General features: G+C 38.6%; 1 long non-coding RNA gene across 1 annotated transcript in view; it reads right to left on the minus strand.

Annotated features, from left to right (window-relative positions):
• The window catches only part of LOC102257818, a 104,689-nt gene extending 88,982 nt beyond the window's left edge, over window positions 1-15,707 (minus strand). The window contains exons 1-2 of the long non-coding RNA XR_313803.2: window positions 15,592-15,707; window positions 2,112-2,235 (exon numbers count right to left, since the gene is read on the minus strand). This is a non-coding gene — a long non-coding RNA (uncharacterized LOC102257818). The remainder of the gene's footprint in view (window positions 1-2,111; window positions 2,236-15,591) is intronic.
• Window positions 15,708-16,914: the final 1,207 nt, after the last annotated feature.

A 16,914-nucleotide genomic window follows, 5' to 3' on the forward strand; every position in this document is an offset into this window, starting at 1 on the left:
AAGAAGAAGTGATGGAGTAATTGATTCTGCATGGAAAAGGAGAGAGGGGTGCAGTTCAAGAAATTTTCAGAAAATCTGAACAAGAAAATCTTGGACAAGACCTTACACAATGAGCACTATTTCACCACACACGGAAGAAGGAAAGGGGCTTTCTAGATAAGGAGACAGCAGCCCATGTCTCAGGGCATGTCTCTGTATGTCCTAATCAGTATGTCCTACGTGAAGCACTATGGAGACAATCTTGGAGAGCCTGAATAGCAAGGTCTTTGTGGCAGAGAGAGGGAGCATCACAGGATGATATTTTGAAAAGAGACTTGATATTTCCTATAATTCAAGATATCAGACTGAGGCAAAATGAACAAAGCAGGGGAGGTAATACCTGCCCCAGGCATGAGACAGGCTCTGGGGAAATGGACAGCATTGCTGAGGCCAATTCTCTATGGGTCGGTGAGGTTGATAAAAAACAGTTCTGCTAAAGGGGGTGACAAGCTTAACCATGATTCAGGAATGGTCAGGACTTGGGATTCCAGGAGAAATAGCAAGCCCAAATTAGGTATGTAAAATACAGTGCAGCAGACTGAATAAGGGCCTCCAAAGATAACAGGTCCTAATCTCTGGAATCTGTAAATACTACCTTCAATGATCAAATTAAATTTTGAGATGGAGAGAGATTATTCTGGATTAGCCAGTTGGGCCCTACAAGCAGTAAAAAGTATGCTTGTTAGAGGAAAGCAGAAGGGGAGCTGACTACAGAGAGAAGAGGAAAAGGCAATGTGACCATGGAGGTAGATAGTGGAGTGATGTAGCCACAAGCCAAGGAATGTCAGCAGCAACCAGAAGGTGGGACAGACAAGGAACAGATTCTTCCCTAGGACTCTGGAGAGAGCTGATACCTAAATTTCTGTTGTTTTAAGCCCCCAAATTGGTGGTAATTTGTTACTGGAGTCATAAAAAACTAATACACACAGTGAGCAAACAATCATCTCAGGCGCTCTTGGGTGTCACAATCACCAGTCCTGATAAAAATAATTCAGGCACCTCAACCATCAAGAAGTTGACGTCCAAGTTGAAGCATTAAAGATATGCTAGACTACTAAACTGAGTAACTGGCCAAATTTTGGCAATAGGATCCCAATAAAAGCCCAGATTAGGTCAAGATAGATGGAAGAAATGCAAATCACAGCCACCAAATCACAGCACATGGGGAAAGGAAATTCACTCTGAATACTAGGGAGGAAATTAGTAGAGATTCAGCAAGTCAGAGGACATCACTGGGCCACTGAATTTCTGATCCAGGGTGGTGGCTTAACTTTAAGTGCCCATTGGACCTGGGAAGAGGGAAGAGGGGGATGGAAAACATTTACATGCATCCTGGCTCAATCAGGACTGACTCAGGAACTGGATCATGACTAGACCATGAAATCAAAGACATTAGTGGATCCAGGTGTGGAAAGATTATGGAAATGAGACAGCTGGGACATGGAATGCTAAAAAGCTTCAATTGTATTCATTAGCCCATAAGGGAAATAACTCAATGAGACCTTTTTTGAGAGAGTGGGAGTAGGGTAGGATTATCCACATCAGATTGTATTGCCCAGTAGGAAGGTAATTGAAAGAGCCAAAGCTGGAGCTATAAGAATAAGAAAATGGAGATGGATTAGAAAAATATTTAGAAGACATGGCAGGATACTTGAATACGGAATGAGTGGCTGGTAGGGCATGAGGGCAGCAGGTAAATGACAACACCAATCTTTGAAGTACACAAAATAAAAGGTTATGGTAGAACAGAAAGAATGAGTTCGTCTTTGGCTATGCTGAGTTTAAGGTATCGATGGGTTATGCAATGGGTGACACTAGAAGTCAATGGAACTCAGATCTAAAACTCAGAATCTCCAAAATGTGAGATATTTGAAAAAGTTATCTATAATGTGCTCTTGCATCTTCATCCTCCTGACCCACCACCATAAAAGGGATCCCCAAAAAGTTCCTAAACTTTTAATATCCTAAAAACAACATTTTGAAATACCATCTACTCATAAGAAAAACCTTGCATTGGCAGCACTTAAAAGTAAATGTATTAGACATTTTCTAAGAGGGAAAAAAATTCTTACCATTCGCTATTTTCTTTTTCTGTCTGTTAGCTTTGAGGCCATCTGGTGGAATGGACAGCAGAGAACAGCTATGCATGCATCAGGGGCAGTTGAGAAGGATGTTCGGGGAGGACACCGGGATGACCTGATGATGGAAAAGAGGGAATACTTCTGAGAGGACATCAAGTTAGACTTTTCCAGAGCAGTAACTACAGATTTACAAAGAGAGCAACAAGCCCAATATGTTCACAAACATAGACACCTGGAAAAAAGGATGAGAAAAAAATTAATAAGGACACAGATCTGTCTGGGAAGAAAATGTATGCTATATATCAGCTATAGATTCTGTATTCCTTTCTAACAAAATGCTTAGGTGTACAGTGCTCTATTACAGAATGCAAGCAGCTCCCCTTCTAGCCTGTAATTTGTCATGGCTCGTACTAGCTGAAATGTGGAAATGGCTTAGAGGGGGAGCATCTGAAATTCCAGATTAGACAGTCTGGGAAGGATGACGTGTGGGAAGGCAGTGAGGTTTACTGTGAAGATGCAAAAGAGTCTGATATAATCTCAGTCCTCAACCAATGAGTTTAGAGATAAATAAGGTTCTTTAGCCCCATAATGAAGACCCCACAGCAGGCAGAGGTGACAATAAAATAGCACGTCTCTCTTAAGAAGCTTTTCGACTCACAAATATCCAAATTGAATACATAAAAGACCTAGTAAAATATATGTAAATAAACAAACATGAACAAATTAGATCTTATGTGTAAGACCTATTATGAAAACATATCTATCACAGTGTCTCTGTCTAAACTTCAAAGTCATGAGAAGTTCAGGGAGTGTTGATATTCCAGAATGGAGGACATTATCAACAAAAGCCAAAAACATACCCAGAATTACTCACACCACCTTACATTTGCATAGTACTCATATAATGCTGCCTCATAACATCTCATCTGATCCCAAGCAAAGTCATGCATATGTTGACTCCCCCAAATATTAACCATGGATTCACTCCACATGTTTTTATATAGTACCTACTATATAAATCATTCTGAGAGAAAATATCCACATAAGCAATAATACCTGCCCTTGGGGAGTTAAGAACTGATTAAGTGAAAAACATAAAACATGGAAATATAAAAATGAAAACTATTAACTGGAAATTTTAAAAAATGGACAGTAACAGTTAGGTATTCTTACAAGGCAATAAATGAGAGATAGAGAAAAGAAGGGTTGCAGTGGTTCTCAACCTTCTGGCCCTTTAAATACAGTTCCTCATGTTGTGACCCCCAACCATAAAATTATTTTTGTTTCTACTTCATAACTGTAATTTTGCTACTGTTATGAATCGTAATGTAAATATCTGATATGTAGGATGGTCTTAGGCGACCCCTGTGAAAGGGTCGTGCGACCCACAGGATGAGAACCACTGGGTTATAGGCTTTTAAGTGCAGAAGTATATCTGACGGACAATGGGAAGACATGAACTGAAATGAAGTTCATGAGAAATGGATGAAAGATAGATGAGTGGAAATGTGGGAAGAGGAGATCCCAAATGATTAGAACAAAATAAGTTAAGAAAGAGGCCAGTGTGATAAAGTTATGACACTAAGCATAAAAAAAAGTTCCTGCTGCAAAACAGAAGATGTTAATGGCAAATGGTGGTAGGGCCAAATGTAGATGAGCTGATTGAAGAGTCTGGGCTTTACTTCGAACCACTCTCAGTGTTAATCAGGAGTAAAACATAAACTATGGGCTTTAATCTGAAAGCTACACAGGTAAGAGAGGACTGAATATCTTTGTCTCAGAGGCTAGTTAGAAGGCTGTTTTAATAATATAGGCATGAAGCCATGAGTTCCTGACCAAGTAAGAAGAAATAAGATGAAAGACGGATGGTTGGGAAAAAAGAGTACCAATGAAGAATGAAAGGATTTGAGGGACTGTGTGGCTAAAAAGGATAAAGGGATAAAGGCTAGGGAAAGTTCAAAATTGTTGTGATCAGTAACCAGGAGAATAAGGATGTCATTACTAAGGCGCTGATGGGCAAGAAAGAAGATGGACATAGTTTGAGAAATTATTCTGTTTTGAAGACACTGAATTTGAGGTGGGGATAGTATAACATGGATGAAATGCCTTCTGGAGAGGAGAAAACAAATGTGAGCTCTGTAGACTGAAGATACAGGGTTAGATGTCATCGCTTTGGGAAGAAACTGAAATAATAATACAGATGTAGAGAAACCATTTAGAGAAAGAATTTAGGCGCTATGGACTCAAAAGGTTTTGGAATGTCTCAAACACACATCACAGTTTCTGACTTAGTGGCAAACTATCAGGAAAAATTCTAAACCAAAAAACTTGGGAATACTTCAGAGATGAGATTGGACTTATATAGGGAACATATTTCTCAAACTATGTCAAAGACAAACATCTAACAAGCAAAAGTCATCCTAAAATATCAAACTATCAATTTTATGGTCAGTAATGGCATTAAATACAGTTCTGTGGAATTTAGCTATGTAACTATATTATGGTTAACTAATAACCTGATTTTTAATCACTTAACACCATAACCAAAAAAAAAAAAAAAAACACAAAAAAAACCCCAATCACTGTCACCAACAGGGTCTGGAATTTATAGGGCCCCTTCCCCCTAATCACTGACAACCACAATAACAGCCATTGGCACACATGTTTATGGTTTTGGGGGACCATAAACATTGTACACTTTAGTGTCAAAAAGCCACAGAAGGTTTCTCAAACTGGGAAGGTAAACTAAATGTTTTCTCAGGTTATTTTCAACCTTCTGAGGAAGGATAGTAACTAGTTGGGAAAATTCCTTAGCAAGTGGAATGGGGAAACTGAGACAGGTAGCTGAACAAACTGGCTGAGCAATTTACAGCCAGATACAGCAATTACCTCCCTAGAGATAACATCTAGGCCTCAGTTGTGTTTCAGCTCCAGGCCCAGAAAAGCAGCAAAACCAGGTGGGTGAAGCCAGGACTTACTGTAATGACTAATGACCCCCCTGCCCTGGCACTGACCAATTAGTGGAGACTAGGACCCTGAAAGAGCCCACCTGGAAAAGCTGATGACTATTCTATTGAGATCTCCCCTAAGATCTCCCCTAAACTCTCAGCCTTTAAAAACCCTCATAACAAAGAGCCCAGCCTGTGCTTTTTCCCTACGCCCCCCTCCTCTTCTCCCACAGGCATGAGTCTCCTAAACTCTAAGGGTCCCATGAGACCTGCAACCAGGGGGCAATGGGCAGTGGCAGCTCCTCCCGGGCTAACCCTCCAAACCACCTCCAAGGCCCCCTTTTCTCTGACTTTTTAGAGAACCAAAGCAGCCCCACCTAAGTTCTCCTGTTGCTTCTTCTATCCTAGGCCCTCCCTTGTTTCACTGTCCCCAGCTTTAATAAACATACTCTCAAAATCACCTGGACTCATGTTGTGAAATCTTTCCTGCACAAAGTCAAGACCCCACACACTACCAGCCGGCCCTAGGCAGACCCACTCAGAGCCAGGTCCCCTTTCTAATAACACTTCTGGTAGAGAACACAAAGCTAGAAGTCACGTCCACAGCTGCATAGAGTTCTGAAGCTTGCCATTATCCAGGGGAAAGTGATATGGCTTCTGTATACACATAAAAACATAACACTCAAGTCCTATCTTCCAGTTAAGGATGTCCCAGTGTATTAAAAAAATAATAATTATACTGCCCTCCTGCCTAATTTCTTCCCCCTCCTGCAGTAACCCACCAAAAATAAGAAGGAAACCACCTTTTCAAATAATAAAATCTAAAAGTAATGCCTAACATTTATTAGTAATTTATTTAGTAATAATGGCCAACATTTATTTAATACTTATGTATCTGATACTATTCTAAGCTCTTAAATATCTACAAAAAACATATGTGGTAAGTTCTATTATCACCAACCCCGTATTATAAAAGGAGAAACCAAGGTCCAGAGAGGCTGAGTGAGTTGCCCCAAATTACATCCTTAGTATGAAGTGGAGCCAGGCCTTGAATCTAAGCAGAAGGATTTCAGTGCCTCACCCTCGACCTCCATGCTGTCTGTCCTGTTTCTCAAATACATGCTCCAACACCACATGTCCCATTAACCAAAAAAAAAAAGTAAACTATTGTTGAAAGACAGTAAACAGTGTCTATGACATAAGTGTTTCTAGATTATTTCAAAAATCTCCAAGAGTACCAGATACAAACAAACCAAAGAAAATAGCAATACACCCTCAGACACACACTTTCTAAGGACAGTTTAATTAAAAAGGATTCCAGTTGGCTGTAGAAAAACTTTTGACCATTTAGGGTGACCAAAAAAATAGAGTAAGTGATACTAAAAAACAAGTTGGAAACACTCACTCCTGGACACCTTTTTTCTTTTCTCCTGACACACATTTATCCACTTTTCCAAGTTGAGTTTGGTATAAATGCAGTATTGCTTTTAAGAAAACTTCGGGATGTATTCTGCAATTCACCCTCCTGATTTTTCTCCCATTTTCCATGGCTGCAGTCTAAATATATGTTTAAAAGAATGATACAAATGTCTGGCTCGTGGTCCTTGGTAAGCATGACAATTTCTATCAGAAATTGATGTGTTAACCTGTATTTATAAAGAATACATTTTAATTGAAGGCCTTCCCGACGAACTGAGTTCATTGTAGTTTCAATTCTGCTAACATTTGTCTGGATCAAATGTTCTCACTTGGTTAATTCTACCTAAGACATTTACTTGCTACCTTATTTCAAAACATAGAGAACAAGATCCTAAAAACAGCTATTAAAGGCAGAGAAGAAAGCAATCAAGGGTATTGAAGAAATGCAATTGTCCATGTGAGTCTACTTCAAAAAAGGAGGGAACAGTTTTTGGATTCACTCTCCCATGATCCTGTGATCATCTGGAGTTGACAATGCAGAACACAAGTGCTAAGTGTGTCACATGGTTCAACTGGACCAAAGTGTCAGAGTGGAGTTTTAAGACCAGGGTGCCAGAAATGGCATTAAAAGCTTTATCAACAGCTGCCAGAGAGACTGGAAAGTGCCTCAGTCTCACCATGGCCTTATCTATCACATGAGGTCCTAGTAAATCCTTTCTTCATCACCAATGTGGTGTGAAGAATGCTACAGGAAACCTGGGGGGGGGGGGGGGGGGGTCAGGTTTCTCTCCCTCCATCTGCACCTCTCTTCTGTTCCTAATGCCCAAGGTAATGCTAATATTGAATAAATGAGATCAATAAGGAAACAGTCTTTCAAACTCGGTGTCAATAAGGAGAGCAACAGAAGCCAGAAGCTCGGCATTTAAAGTTTTAAAAACACTAAAGTAAAAAGAAATCTCAAAATCCATTCTGATAAGTGACTCTGGGATTCCATGAAATTTTAGGACTTCTCTGTATTTATAAAAATTGGCTGCTTGGATCTGTGCCTAAGAGAATTAAAAACTGCAGGCAGTCTTAAGCAGCATAAAAGTTTAAGTCATACTTTCTCATTATTGTCTTCTTCAGAAATGTTTTTAATGTCTCATCCTGCACAGAACAGTCTGAGCCAGTGTTTTCCAACAGCACGAAACAGAACTAGCACGCAGAGTAGCTGTTCATGGGGTTTCTGAGAAACAAAGATTCCGTGCTCTGATTCTTCCTTCTGGGGAAAACACAGTATAAATTAGTAAATTCAAGACTGAGAAATTCGTACAAACTTTGCGAAGTGTTGCCTACATTTATTTGACCACAGAATGCATTTTCACAAGAAAGCTCCTGGGACACCAGGACTGCATAGAACACAGCTTGGGAAGCACTGCTCTAGACTCCTGAGCTCAGCATCCATGATTTAGGAATCTGACCCCAAATTTCCCTTAGTCACCATCAGCACACACAACTCTGATGAGCAATGCAGAACTGACGTCCCAGCTTCCCCCACACAAAGCCCCCCCTCCAGGCAAGTTCACCTCCTCCAGGTCCTGAACAGACACTTGCTCCACTGCTCTGCTCAGACCATTCCCCGTGCTAGAATCTTCAATCTTTTATTCAGTTTAGTCTCTTGGCATTTGAAATAAAACCCCATCTCCTGTGGGACTCTTCCATATAGTGGATCTTTCCTCTCCCCTGAATTTTGTTAACCCCAAATTAAACAATGCTTGTTTGGAACCCACCTCTGACCTTTATCACTAGCATCCAAGCCTGTCCTGGAGAAGCAGCAAAGGGGCTTGGTGAAAACCCTCCAGCAAGGGACCCAAATTCAAATGCCAGCTCCAGGATACTAGGTTCCCGGGAGAGGGTGGGGGGAAATTTCGTATCTGAGCTTCACTAGTTTCCTCATCTGACCATTGTGCTGTTGTGAAGTTTCAATGGAGGTAACTCCCATGACGCCTTTTCAACATCACAACATCACTGAGAACAGAAAGCATGCAATATACGTTAACTGTATTACATCCCTGTGATCTAAGTAAAAGACATACCCCAAATGCTGTGACTGCTGATAATTAGCACACATGCAAACCTCCACCATGTCCCCTTTGATGCCTTACCCTTCAACACTATTCTATGCTGTCACTCGCTTACTCATAGAAAGAGCAACAGAAAAGGCTTGCTCTGGGAGTTTATTAATAAGAAATACCTGAGGTCCCTAAGACAAATCATCACTGGGAAATCCATTAAGCCATCTAAATTACAATTTGATGTTGGCATGTCTGTGGAAGTTATGTGTGTGTGTTGCAGTATCATTCATTTGTACATATTATGTTTTTATCTAAACATGGTTTTAGCATCACATACATATATGCACAGGTCAGTCCATGTAGAATCACTTTGAACATGAAAGAAAGCAGTTTTTGTCTCTTAGTCAAAGGAATAAGTTGCTAAAGCAAAATCTAGATTCTAATTGTTCTTTCATTTCATTTAATCCGTTAATGAATACTTTATGGGGAAGAGGGAGAAGCACACATTTTTATCCTATTCTAGCTGAAAATTTCTTAAAATAACAATACATTCAGAACTTCTTTCATTATCAAATAAGTGTAAATTAGTTTAACAAAGTTTTAATGGGTGTCATTTAAGGAAAGATCTGAAACCTAAACCTACTTGGTGACATTTCCAGTTATTATCTGTGCTTTCTTTCCTGTATCTTCTCCTATACTTCAAACTCAACATCGCTTTCTTTTTTATCTTAGGATCTCATATTGGTTTCATGCCTTCTAAAATATCTTTTATTTCTACTTTTTCGTTAGATGACTTAATTTTTAAAAATATTTTATCGATTTTTAGAGAGAGAGAGAGAAACATCAATGAAAGAATGCAAGAGGCAAGAGGGAAGCATCTACTGCCCCTGCACCACCACCCCCATCAATCTGGGGGAGGGGGCCTCATCAAACCAGCAACCCTGAGGTGGATGCATTATTGGATGATGCCCAACCAACTGAGTAACACCAACCAGGGCAGCTGACTTAATTTCGTTGGAGTTAATTTAATTTCACATACAAATGATCAGTATTGTTACTTTCTCAAGTCTCATTTTCTCTCTTTTCCCCACTTCCTGCCCTATGCTTTTTTGTTGAGAAGCATTGCTTTTTTGGTGTTTGATGCTGATATAAAATGGAAGTGACCATGTAAGCTGCAAACAAATTCCAGCTTCAGATCAACTTGCTGAAGTCAACACTCTCCATGAGATGGAAAGAGCAGATTTTCACCCCCTGCAGCTCTCCCCACCACAGAGTATAGGAACAAAATGGATTAAAAGGTAAACACACAAAATAAAAATAGTTTTGTATTACGGTATATATTGAAAACTTTCTCATTGTACATGTGATATTATGTATAAAACATAAGTTATTCATTATATATGTAATACACGTGATAAAATATAAATACTTAAACACATACATAGAACCTTAAGCAATTTTACATCTTCAATGAAATCTAGTGGTAATTCTATAATTTATTCAACTAAGTGAGTTTTAAAAAAATTTTGGTGATATACAATTCTAGTATAATAAAAATGCCTTAGTTTTGCAGGATACGTGTTTGATTAGGATACTAACGTGCCAAAAAGGCCCAGAAACCACAGCCTCTCACGCTTTACTTCCTGCTGTCGTTGTTATTTTTATGTAGTACTATTTCATAGAGATAATCAGCAATATGTTAACTTTCTAACCTGTGTTTATTTTTAAAAACACTGGCATTTTTATTTAGACAGGGTTATACTTCTGTTAAATTAAAAGATGATAAGAACATTGATCTCAAGTTCCTTTCCTGCAAATATGTGTGAACTACGGGAGAACCTGGGGACACAATCCCTTTCTCAGAAATTGATAGAAAGCTGGTTCATCTCTGAATCCAACTAAAGGTGAAATTAGTTAGTGAAGAACTAAAAAGGATATAAAAGTAAAATTGCTTTATCTCAACAGCAGTGTAAACACAGGAATTCAGCATTAGCACAAGACTCTACCAAATACATGGGGTGTGGGAGTCACACTCTCTGGTGGCCCCTTTGTCCTCCTGTCTAACTGTTGCTGATTCCATTTGCTCCCCATGCAAGTGTAAGACCCCACATTTGGCCTGTGGACCTGCCAGTAGCTAAATGGAAAGGATCTGACACCACTTCAACTTTCTTTATAGAAATCATTGACCTCAATTTTCATAATAAATCTCTTTAGAAATGCATTTGTTTTGAAATAATCCAGGAGAAAGATGTCAAATTATTTTGAGATAGCTCTTCCATCATTTAACAATTCCCGCAGAGTGCCTGCCATGGGCCAAATTATGACTTTGATCAAATTTGGGGGAGAACCTACTGAAATCCTGTTATAGGCCCCTTTTATTCATCCAGGACACCTACAAAAGAGCTTACCATGGCCTCTTCAGCCCCAACCATCAAAGCTCTCATTCTAACCGCCCCGTCTCTTCCCAGGCCTCCTTCACCCTCACTCCAGCTCTCATTCTGATGTGTTCTGCTACACACCAGGCCAGCATTTCTTAAATTTGAGTAATCTACAAAAGTTTCCACATACTCCCAGAATTGACCTAAAATATTCTATTAGATCTTCAAAATATGTACACCAGACACAACCTCCTGAAGCTTCTAAGCCTTATACAATTACAAAGCCAAAGTAAATGTATAAGAACATTTCAAGAAATGCTATAAAACACAATTTAACACTATTAATTGCATGTGATAGAGGAGGTTTGGCTACAACAAATGTGTCACTTACAGCCTGACTATGGCACTCATGCTACAACCAAGATTCCTTTGATAAAAGGGTGCTTACATTACTAGGGCAGCAGGATGGCTCAATTCTCTCGCCACTTTTTCTCTAACCTATACCAGAAAAGGGTGTCATCCAGCCTAAACTTGGTAGAAATTCTTCATTTATAAATCAATCATTAGCAAGAAACAAAGACTACTACTTATGGGCCGGAACAAAGGTAAACACAGGTGCTGAAGTTTCCTGGGAAGATGTTGTTGTAACATTACCATTCAGATGATTCAAAATGTGTTTACATCAGTTTACTATTATCAAAATGAAAACACAAAGTTCAGATACTCTGGAGAGAAGTGAAGTCCCTGAGGGTATATGCTCTGGACAGAGGACTCCTGAGCCCAACCTATGGCCACCTCTCCAGATCCACTCCCCATCCTTACTCTCAATCCGGCTACCATATGGGAAAGCAATATGATGAATCGTTTCCTCATGCGGAGCAAGGTCTTACTTTCCAAGATGTTCAGCATATAAAAATAAATTCTTGGAAGAGACCACAGTGTCTTTAATCCAAATAGTACATTTTTAACTCTAGAATCTCAGGCATGAGGATGGGGAAAGAGAGAAAGGGAGAGAGAGGAAAGAGGAAGAAGAGAGATTTATTTACAAATTTCTAGAAAAATATTGCTCAATCCCCATTGCTCTTTAATAACAGCACATTCTACATGCAATTCTTTTCATCTCTCCATCAACAGCATTTTGACTATTAATGTCATTCCCCCCAAAAAATTCCAATTTATATATGCCTGATGTTAAGTATGCACATACATGGGTGCACACGCACACACACACACACACACACACACACACACACACACACAGCCACTCAGGTCCATAAACTTAGATCTAAGTAACTCAACGGCACCAGCCTCTCCCTTCTTTTCCTTTCTTAACTTTCCCTGGGAAAAGTACCAGTGTGGTCCTAAAGGCAAAAGTAGCCCTGGAAGGAGAAATTTATCTCTCATTATCTGTAGCTGAAGGCAGAGACCATGATGGAGGTGGAGGTAGAACAGTCCATCCCCAAGAGGACACTCACAATCTCTCTCACTCCAAAATGTTTTAACCTCGGGCTAATAGGAAACAGCTATATTCTCAAATTTAACTCACTAACCTTTTCACAAGGTCTACTGTGTGAGATTCATTTTGGATCCTACACCTTTCAAGAAAGCTAAACTGCAATAAATAATCACAATATTGGCAGCAGCATTAGTAATAACACAGCTAATGTGTGTTGTACTGGCATGTGTCATAAGGGCTTTAGATTTTCTCATTTAGCTCACAACTTTGAGGTATGTCAAATTACCACAAGTGACAATGTTGTCACATTTTAAATATTTACACACAGCTACTCCTGTAAGTTTAAATATTAAAACTAGGGTTCTGAAAATGTTATTAGCATGCTCTGACACAGAAAGGCAACCTTGGGCTCAATATATTATCCATTTTTTCATTTACAATTTATTTATAAATTATTAAATAGATACAAAAATAATGAAGACAAGTGTAATAAAAAAACTTTTTAAAACTATGGACACTATAGCCCTGGCCAGTGTCGCTCAGTTGGTTGAATGTCATCCATGCACCAAAAGGTCTCCAGTTTGATTCCAGATCAGGGCACATGCTTAGGTTGTGGGCTCAATCCACATTAGGGGATGTGCAAGAGGCAGCAGATCAATGTTTCTCTCGCTCTCTCTCTCCCTTCACCTTCCTCTCTCTTTAAAATCAATAAAAACATTTTAAAAATAGTGGTCGGCCAGGGCTGCCATAACAAAGTACCATAGACAGGGTGTTGTAAATAACAGAAATTTATTTTCTCACGGTTCTGGAGGCTGGAAGATCAAGATTAATGTGCCTGCCGGGTTAGGTTTTTATGAGGCATCTCTCCTGGACTTGTAGAGGGCCATCCTCTAGCTACTTCTTTCAGGTGTTCTTCCCTCTGTGCTTATGTGTCACTGAATATCTTTTGTGTGCCCAAATTTCCTCTTCTTGTAAGGACACCAGATTGGATCAGGACCTACTCTAAAGGCCCCATTTCAACTCAATCATCCATATAAAGATCCTATTTCCAAATAGCATCACATGAGGTACTAATGGTTGGGACTTCAACATAAATATGGGGGAATACAATTCAACCCATAATAGACACCCATATCGCACTTCAGTTAAATAAATTGAACATGTTTAGTCCCTCTGTGGTATCCTCCTAGATCACAATCCTCATACCTCCTGGTAACCACTCTTCTGATTTTTGTTTTGAATTTCTTAATAGTTTTACCAACTATATTTATATGTTTTTTTACAACTTTAGTTTGTTCTCAAAAAGAACCATTTAAAGCAATGAATTTCCCTCTAAATATTGCTTTGGCAGCATCTTCCAGAGACTTTGATATATTGGGTATGATTTATTATTATTTCAAAATATATTCTGCTTTGACCAATGAGTTATTTAAAAGTGTGTGGTTCAATTTCCAAATGTGGAGGAATTTTCTAGAAGGCTTTTTATTATGAACTACTAATTTAATTTTGCTATTGTCAGAGAACATATCTTGTATGATTTCAATTCCTTTTAAATTACAGAGACTTATTTGATGACTCAGCATATGGTCTCACATTTGGAATTAATATAATGTTAACAATACCATCACTAAGTTGATTCAAAATACCAGTCACTTATAGGATTGCTTATGTAAGTAGAAGCAAGTTGAAAACAATTTTTTTTAATTAGGTGAAAGTTTGACTACTACTTATGGAAAATGGACAGAGCATTTCTTTTCATGGACACAAAGTGCTGACTAAAAGAGGCTGATGATAGTATAATCATATCTTAGAACTACACCCTTAAAATATTTTTAATATATTTTTATTGATTTCAGAGAAGGGAGAAGGAGTCAGAGATAGAAATATCAATGATGAGAGAGAATCATTGATTGGCTGCGTCCTGCACGCCCCTTACTGGGGATCGAGCCCACAACCTGGGCATATGTCCTTGACTGGAATTGAACCTGGGACCCTTCAGTCCACAGGCCAATGCTTTATCCACTAAGCCAAACCGGCTAGGGCAGAACTACACCACTTTTAAACAAATCGTACAATTTCTAAAACAAATACGAATCCCTTACTCTACCTCTAGGTGTCATGTACTGGGTAATATCAAGAGATCAACAAATTATCTTAAAACTTATCCTATGGCAAATTGAACTGAACCAGTATTTGAGATTTCTTTAAGAAATAGCCAGTAAAAGAGACTAACATCAATGTTTATATAGAGGAGGATAATAAAGGGTAAAGGGGGGGCCAAATATATAGTGATGGAAGATGATTTGACTTTGAGTGGTGGGCACACAATGCAATATATGGATCATGTGTCATAGAAATGTGCACTTGAAACCTATATGTTCTTATTAATCAGCTAGAGGCCCAGTGCATGAAATTCGTGCATGGGTAGGGTCCCTAGGCCTGGCCAGTGATCAGAGCCGATCGGGGCCTTCCGGCTGCTAGCCGAGGCCTTCCTTCCAGCTGCCGACCGGGTCCTTCCTTCGTTCTGCACCGCCCCCTGATGGTCAGCGCACGTCATAGTGAGCGATTGAACTCCCGGTTGAACTCCCGAGAGGACACTTTGCATATTAGCCTTTTACTAGTATATAGATATAGATGTCACCCCGATAAATATAATTTTTAAAAAAGATTTATATAAAGGTTATATACCATAAAAATGTAAACCTTTTTTTGAAAGGTTTCCAAATACATCACAGGACAAACAAGCATATAAAACCACTGTTATATTTCTTAAAACGATGGTAACTTTAAAATATTTTCTTTAAGCGAAAAAACAACACTCCAGGCTTACTTGTCTTACTATAAGTACTGTCATTTTGTTAAATACAGTTTCCCCAAAGCTATCTAAACACCAGGATTCAAAAGTAAACCTTATTTGGATGAGTTTCTAATAAAGGACTTGACCGACATATATTAAAAAAAAAAAAAGAAAAGAAAAGAAAAGAAAAAAGCTAGGCAAAAACCTCAAAGGAAGGGGCTAAAAATGTTTTAAATTTTCAACCTGGGGATAAACATGAATTAGGAGAAACACAAATGTTTCCTAAATACTTTATATCATACAGCTAAGTAGAGAGGATTCTTAATGTCTAATCCTTAAACTTCTTTAAAAATAAATTTCCATAAGTACTATGGAAATAGCATACTCTAATTTTGGAAATAATCATGGTCACTACTCACATGTTTGCAATCACCCTTTCAAACAAGATTCCAAATATGCAGCTTCTGGGGTTGCTCCGTTCCAACATGCTATTGGTAATATTGTATGCATAGAGCTCTGGTTGGACTGTGCTCATACAGGTTCAAACATTCCTCTGGTGAGCCTGTGTTAATGAAAATTCTCCTTTGGACCACTGTGACAGAAACCTGTGGCAGAGCCAGAAAGCAGCCTCATGCATATCTGCAACTGTACATTTTTCAGGCATTACATTAGGTTTTCTTATACAGTCCCCTATTAAAATGGTTTAAATTCCAACCAAGCCTTGGGAAACAGAGCACACACTATCTCAAGCCTTTCCACAGCATCTGGCTATGAGACCGGAGTGGTCAAATGAAAAAACAAAAGTGGTTCCAACTCATGTTGGGGAGGCAAATTAAGCCTTCCTATGGGATCAAGGGGCAAAGCCTTTTGTTATCATCGATTGTGAAATTTCTTATGACAATTTTGATTTTACAAAATTAGGTTTAGGCCATAGCCTGCAGGTAATTCTCTATTGCATTCTGGATTAATTCACCTGTATGGCTAATTCCTGTCAAAATGACAAAGGACGATTGATTTCTTTTGGTGAGGTATCCTTATCAATAGCAATGTCGAGGGACTGATTGATGGAGTGTTAGAGGAAAGGACCATTAATTGATTTGTAATAAATAAAGCAGAATCTCTACTTATGACCAGCAATTGAAAAAGGCAGATCTTTATTCATTGGTAAATGTTTTTCATCTAAAATGTATAAAGCAGTCCAACTCAACAATCACTCAACTTATTAATATAACAGCTTTATTAAAGCAATTCCCACTGACATGGCCCAAGTTAAAGGCCACTCAGCTCAGTCATCATAATATTAAATAAGAAAAAACTTAAAAGTCTCATGGAAAATGTCACTCAAAGTTACATTGTGGTGTAATGGAAAAACCTGCAACTCTGGAATCAGATGATTCAAATTCCAGCTTGGCACTTATTAAGCATTTTCCTAAAATTGTCTGAGTCTCAGTTTTCTCATTTCCAAAATTGGTAAACCCCTACTTTGCAGAGTAATTGTACTGAATGAGGTAATAAATGTAAAATGTCTAATACATAGCATAGAATATAATAGTTGCTTAATAGCCAGTTTTATTAGTATTATTGCTTTGAACAAAACCATAAGAGCAAATCATTTTATCCTTTGTCCATGTTCATATTAAATTAACAGGGCAAAGTAAAAAATTCATGTAATGGGCTTCAATTATGCTCTTCTTCACTTAAAATAAAAAATAAAACAGCATTTTTTAGCAATAAAATTGTAT

Source organism: Myotis brandtii, unplaced genomic scaffold, assembly GCF_000412655.1.
Source record: "Myotis brandtii unplaced genomic scaffold, ASM41265v1 scaffold311, whole genome shotgun sequence".
Taxonomy (NCBI): Eukaryota; Metazoa; Chordata; class Mammalia; order Chiroptera; family Vespertilionidae; genus Myotis; species Myotis brandtii.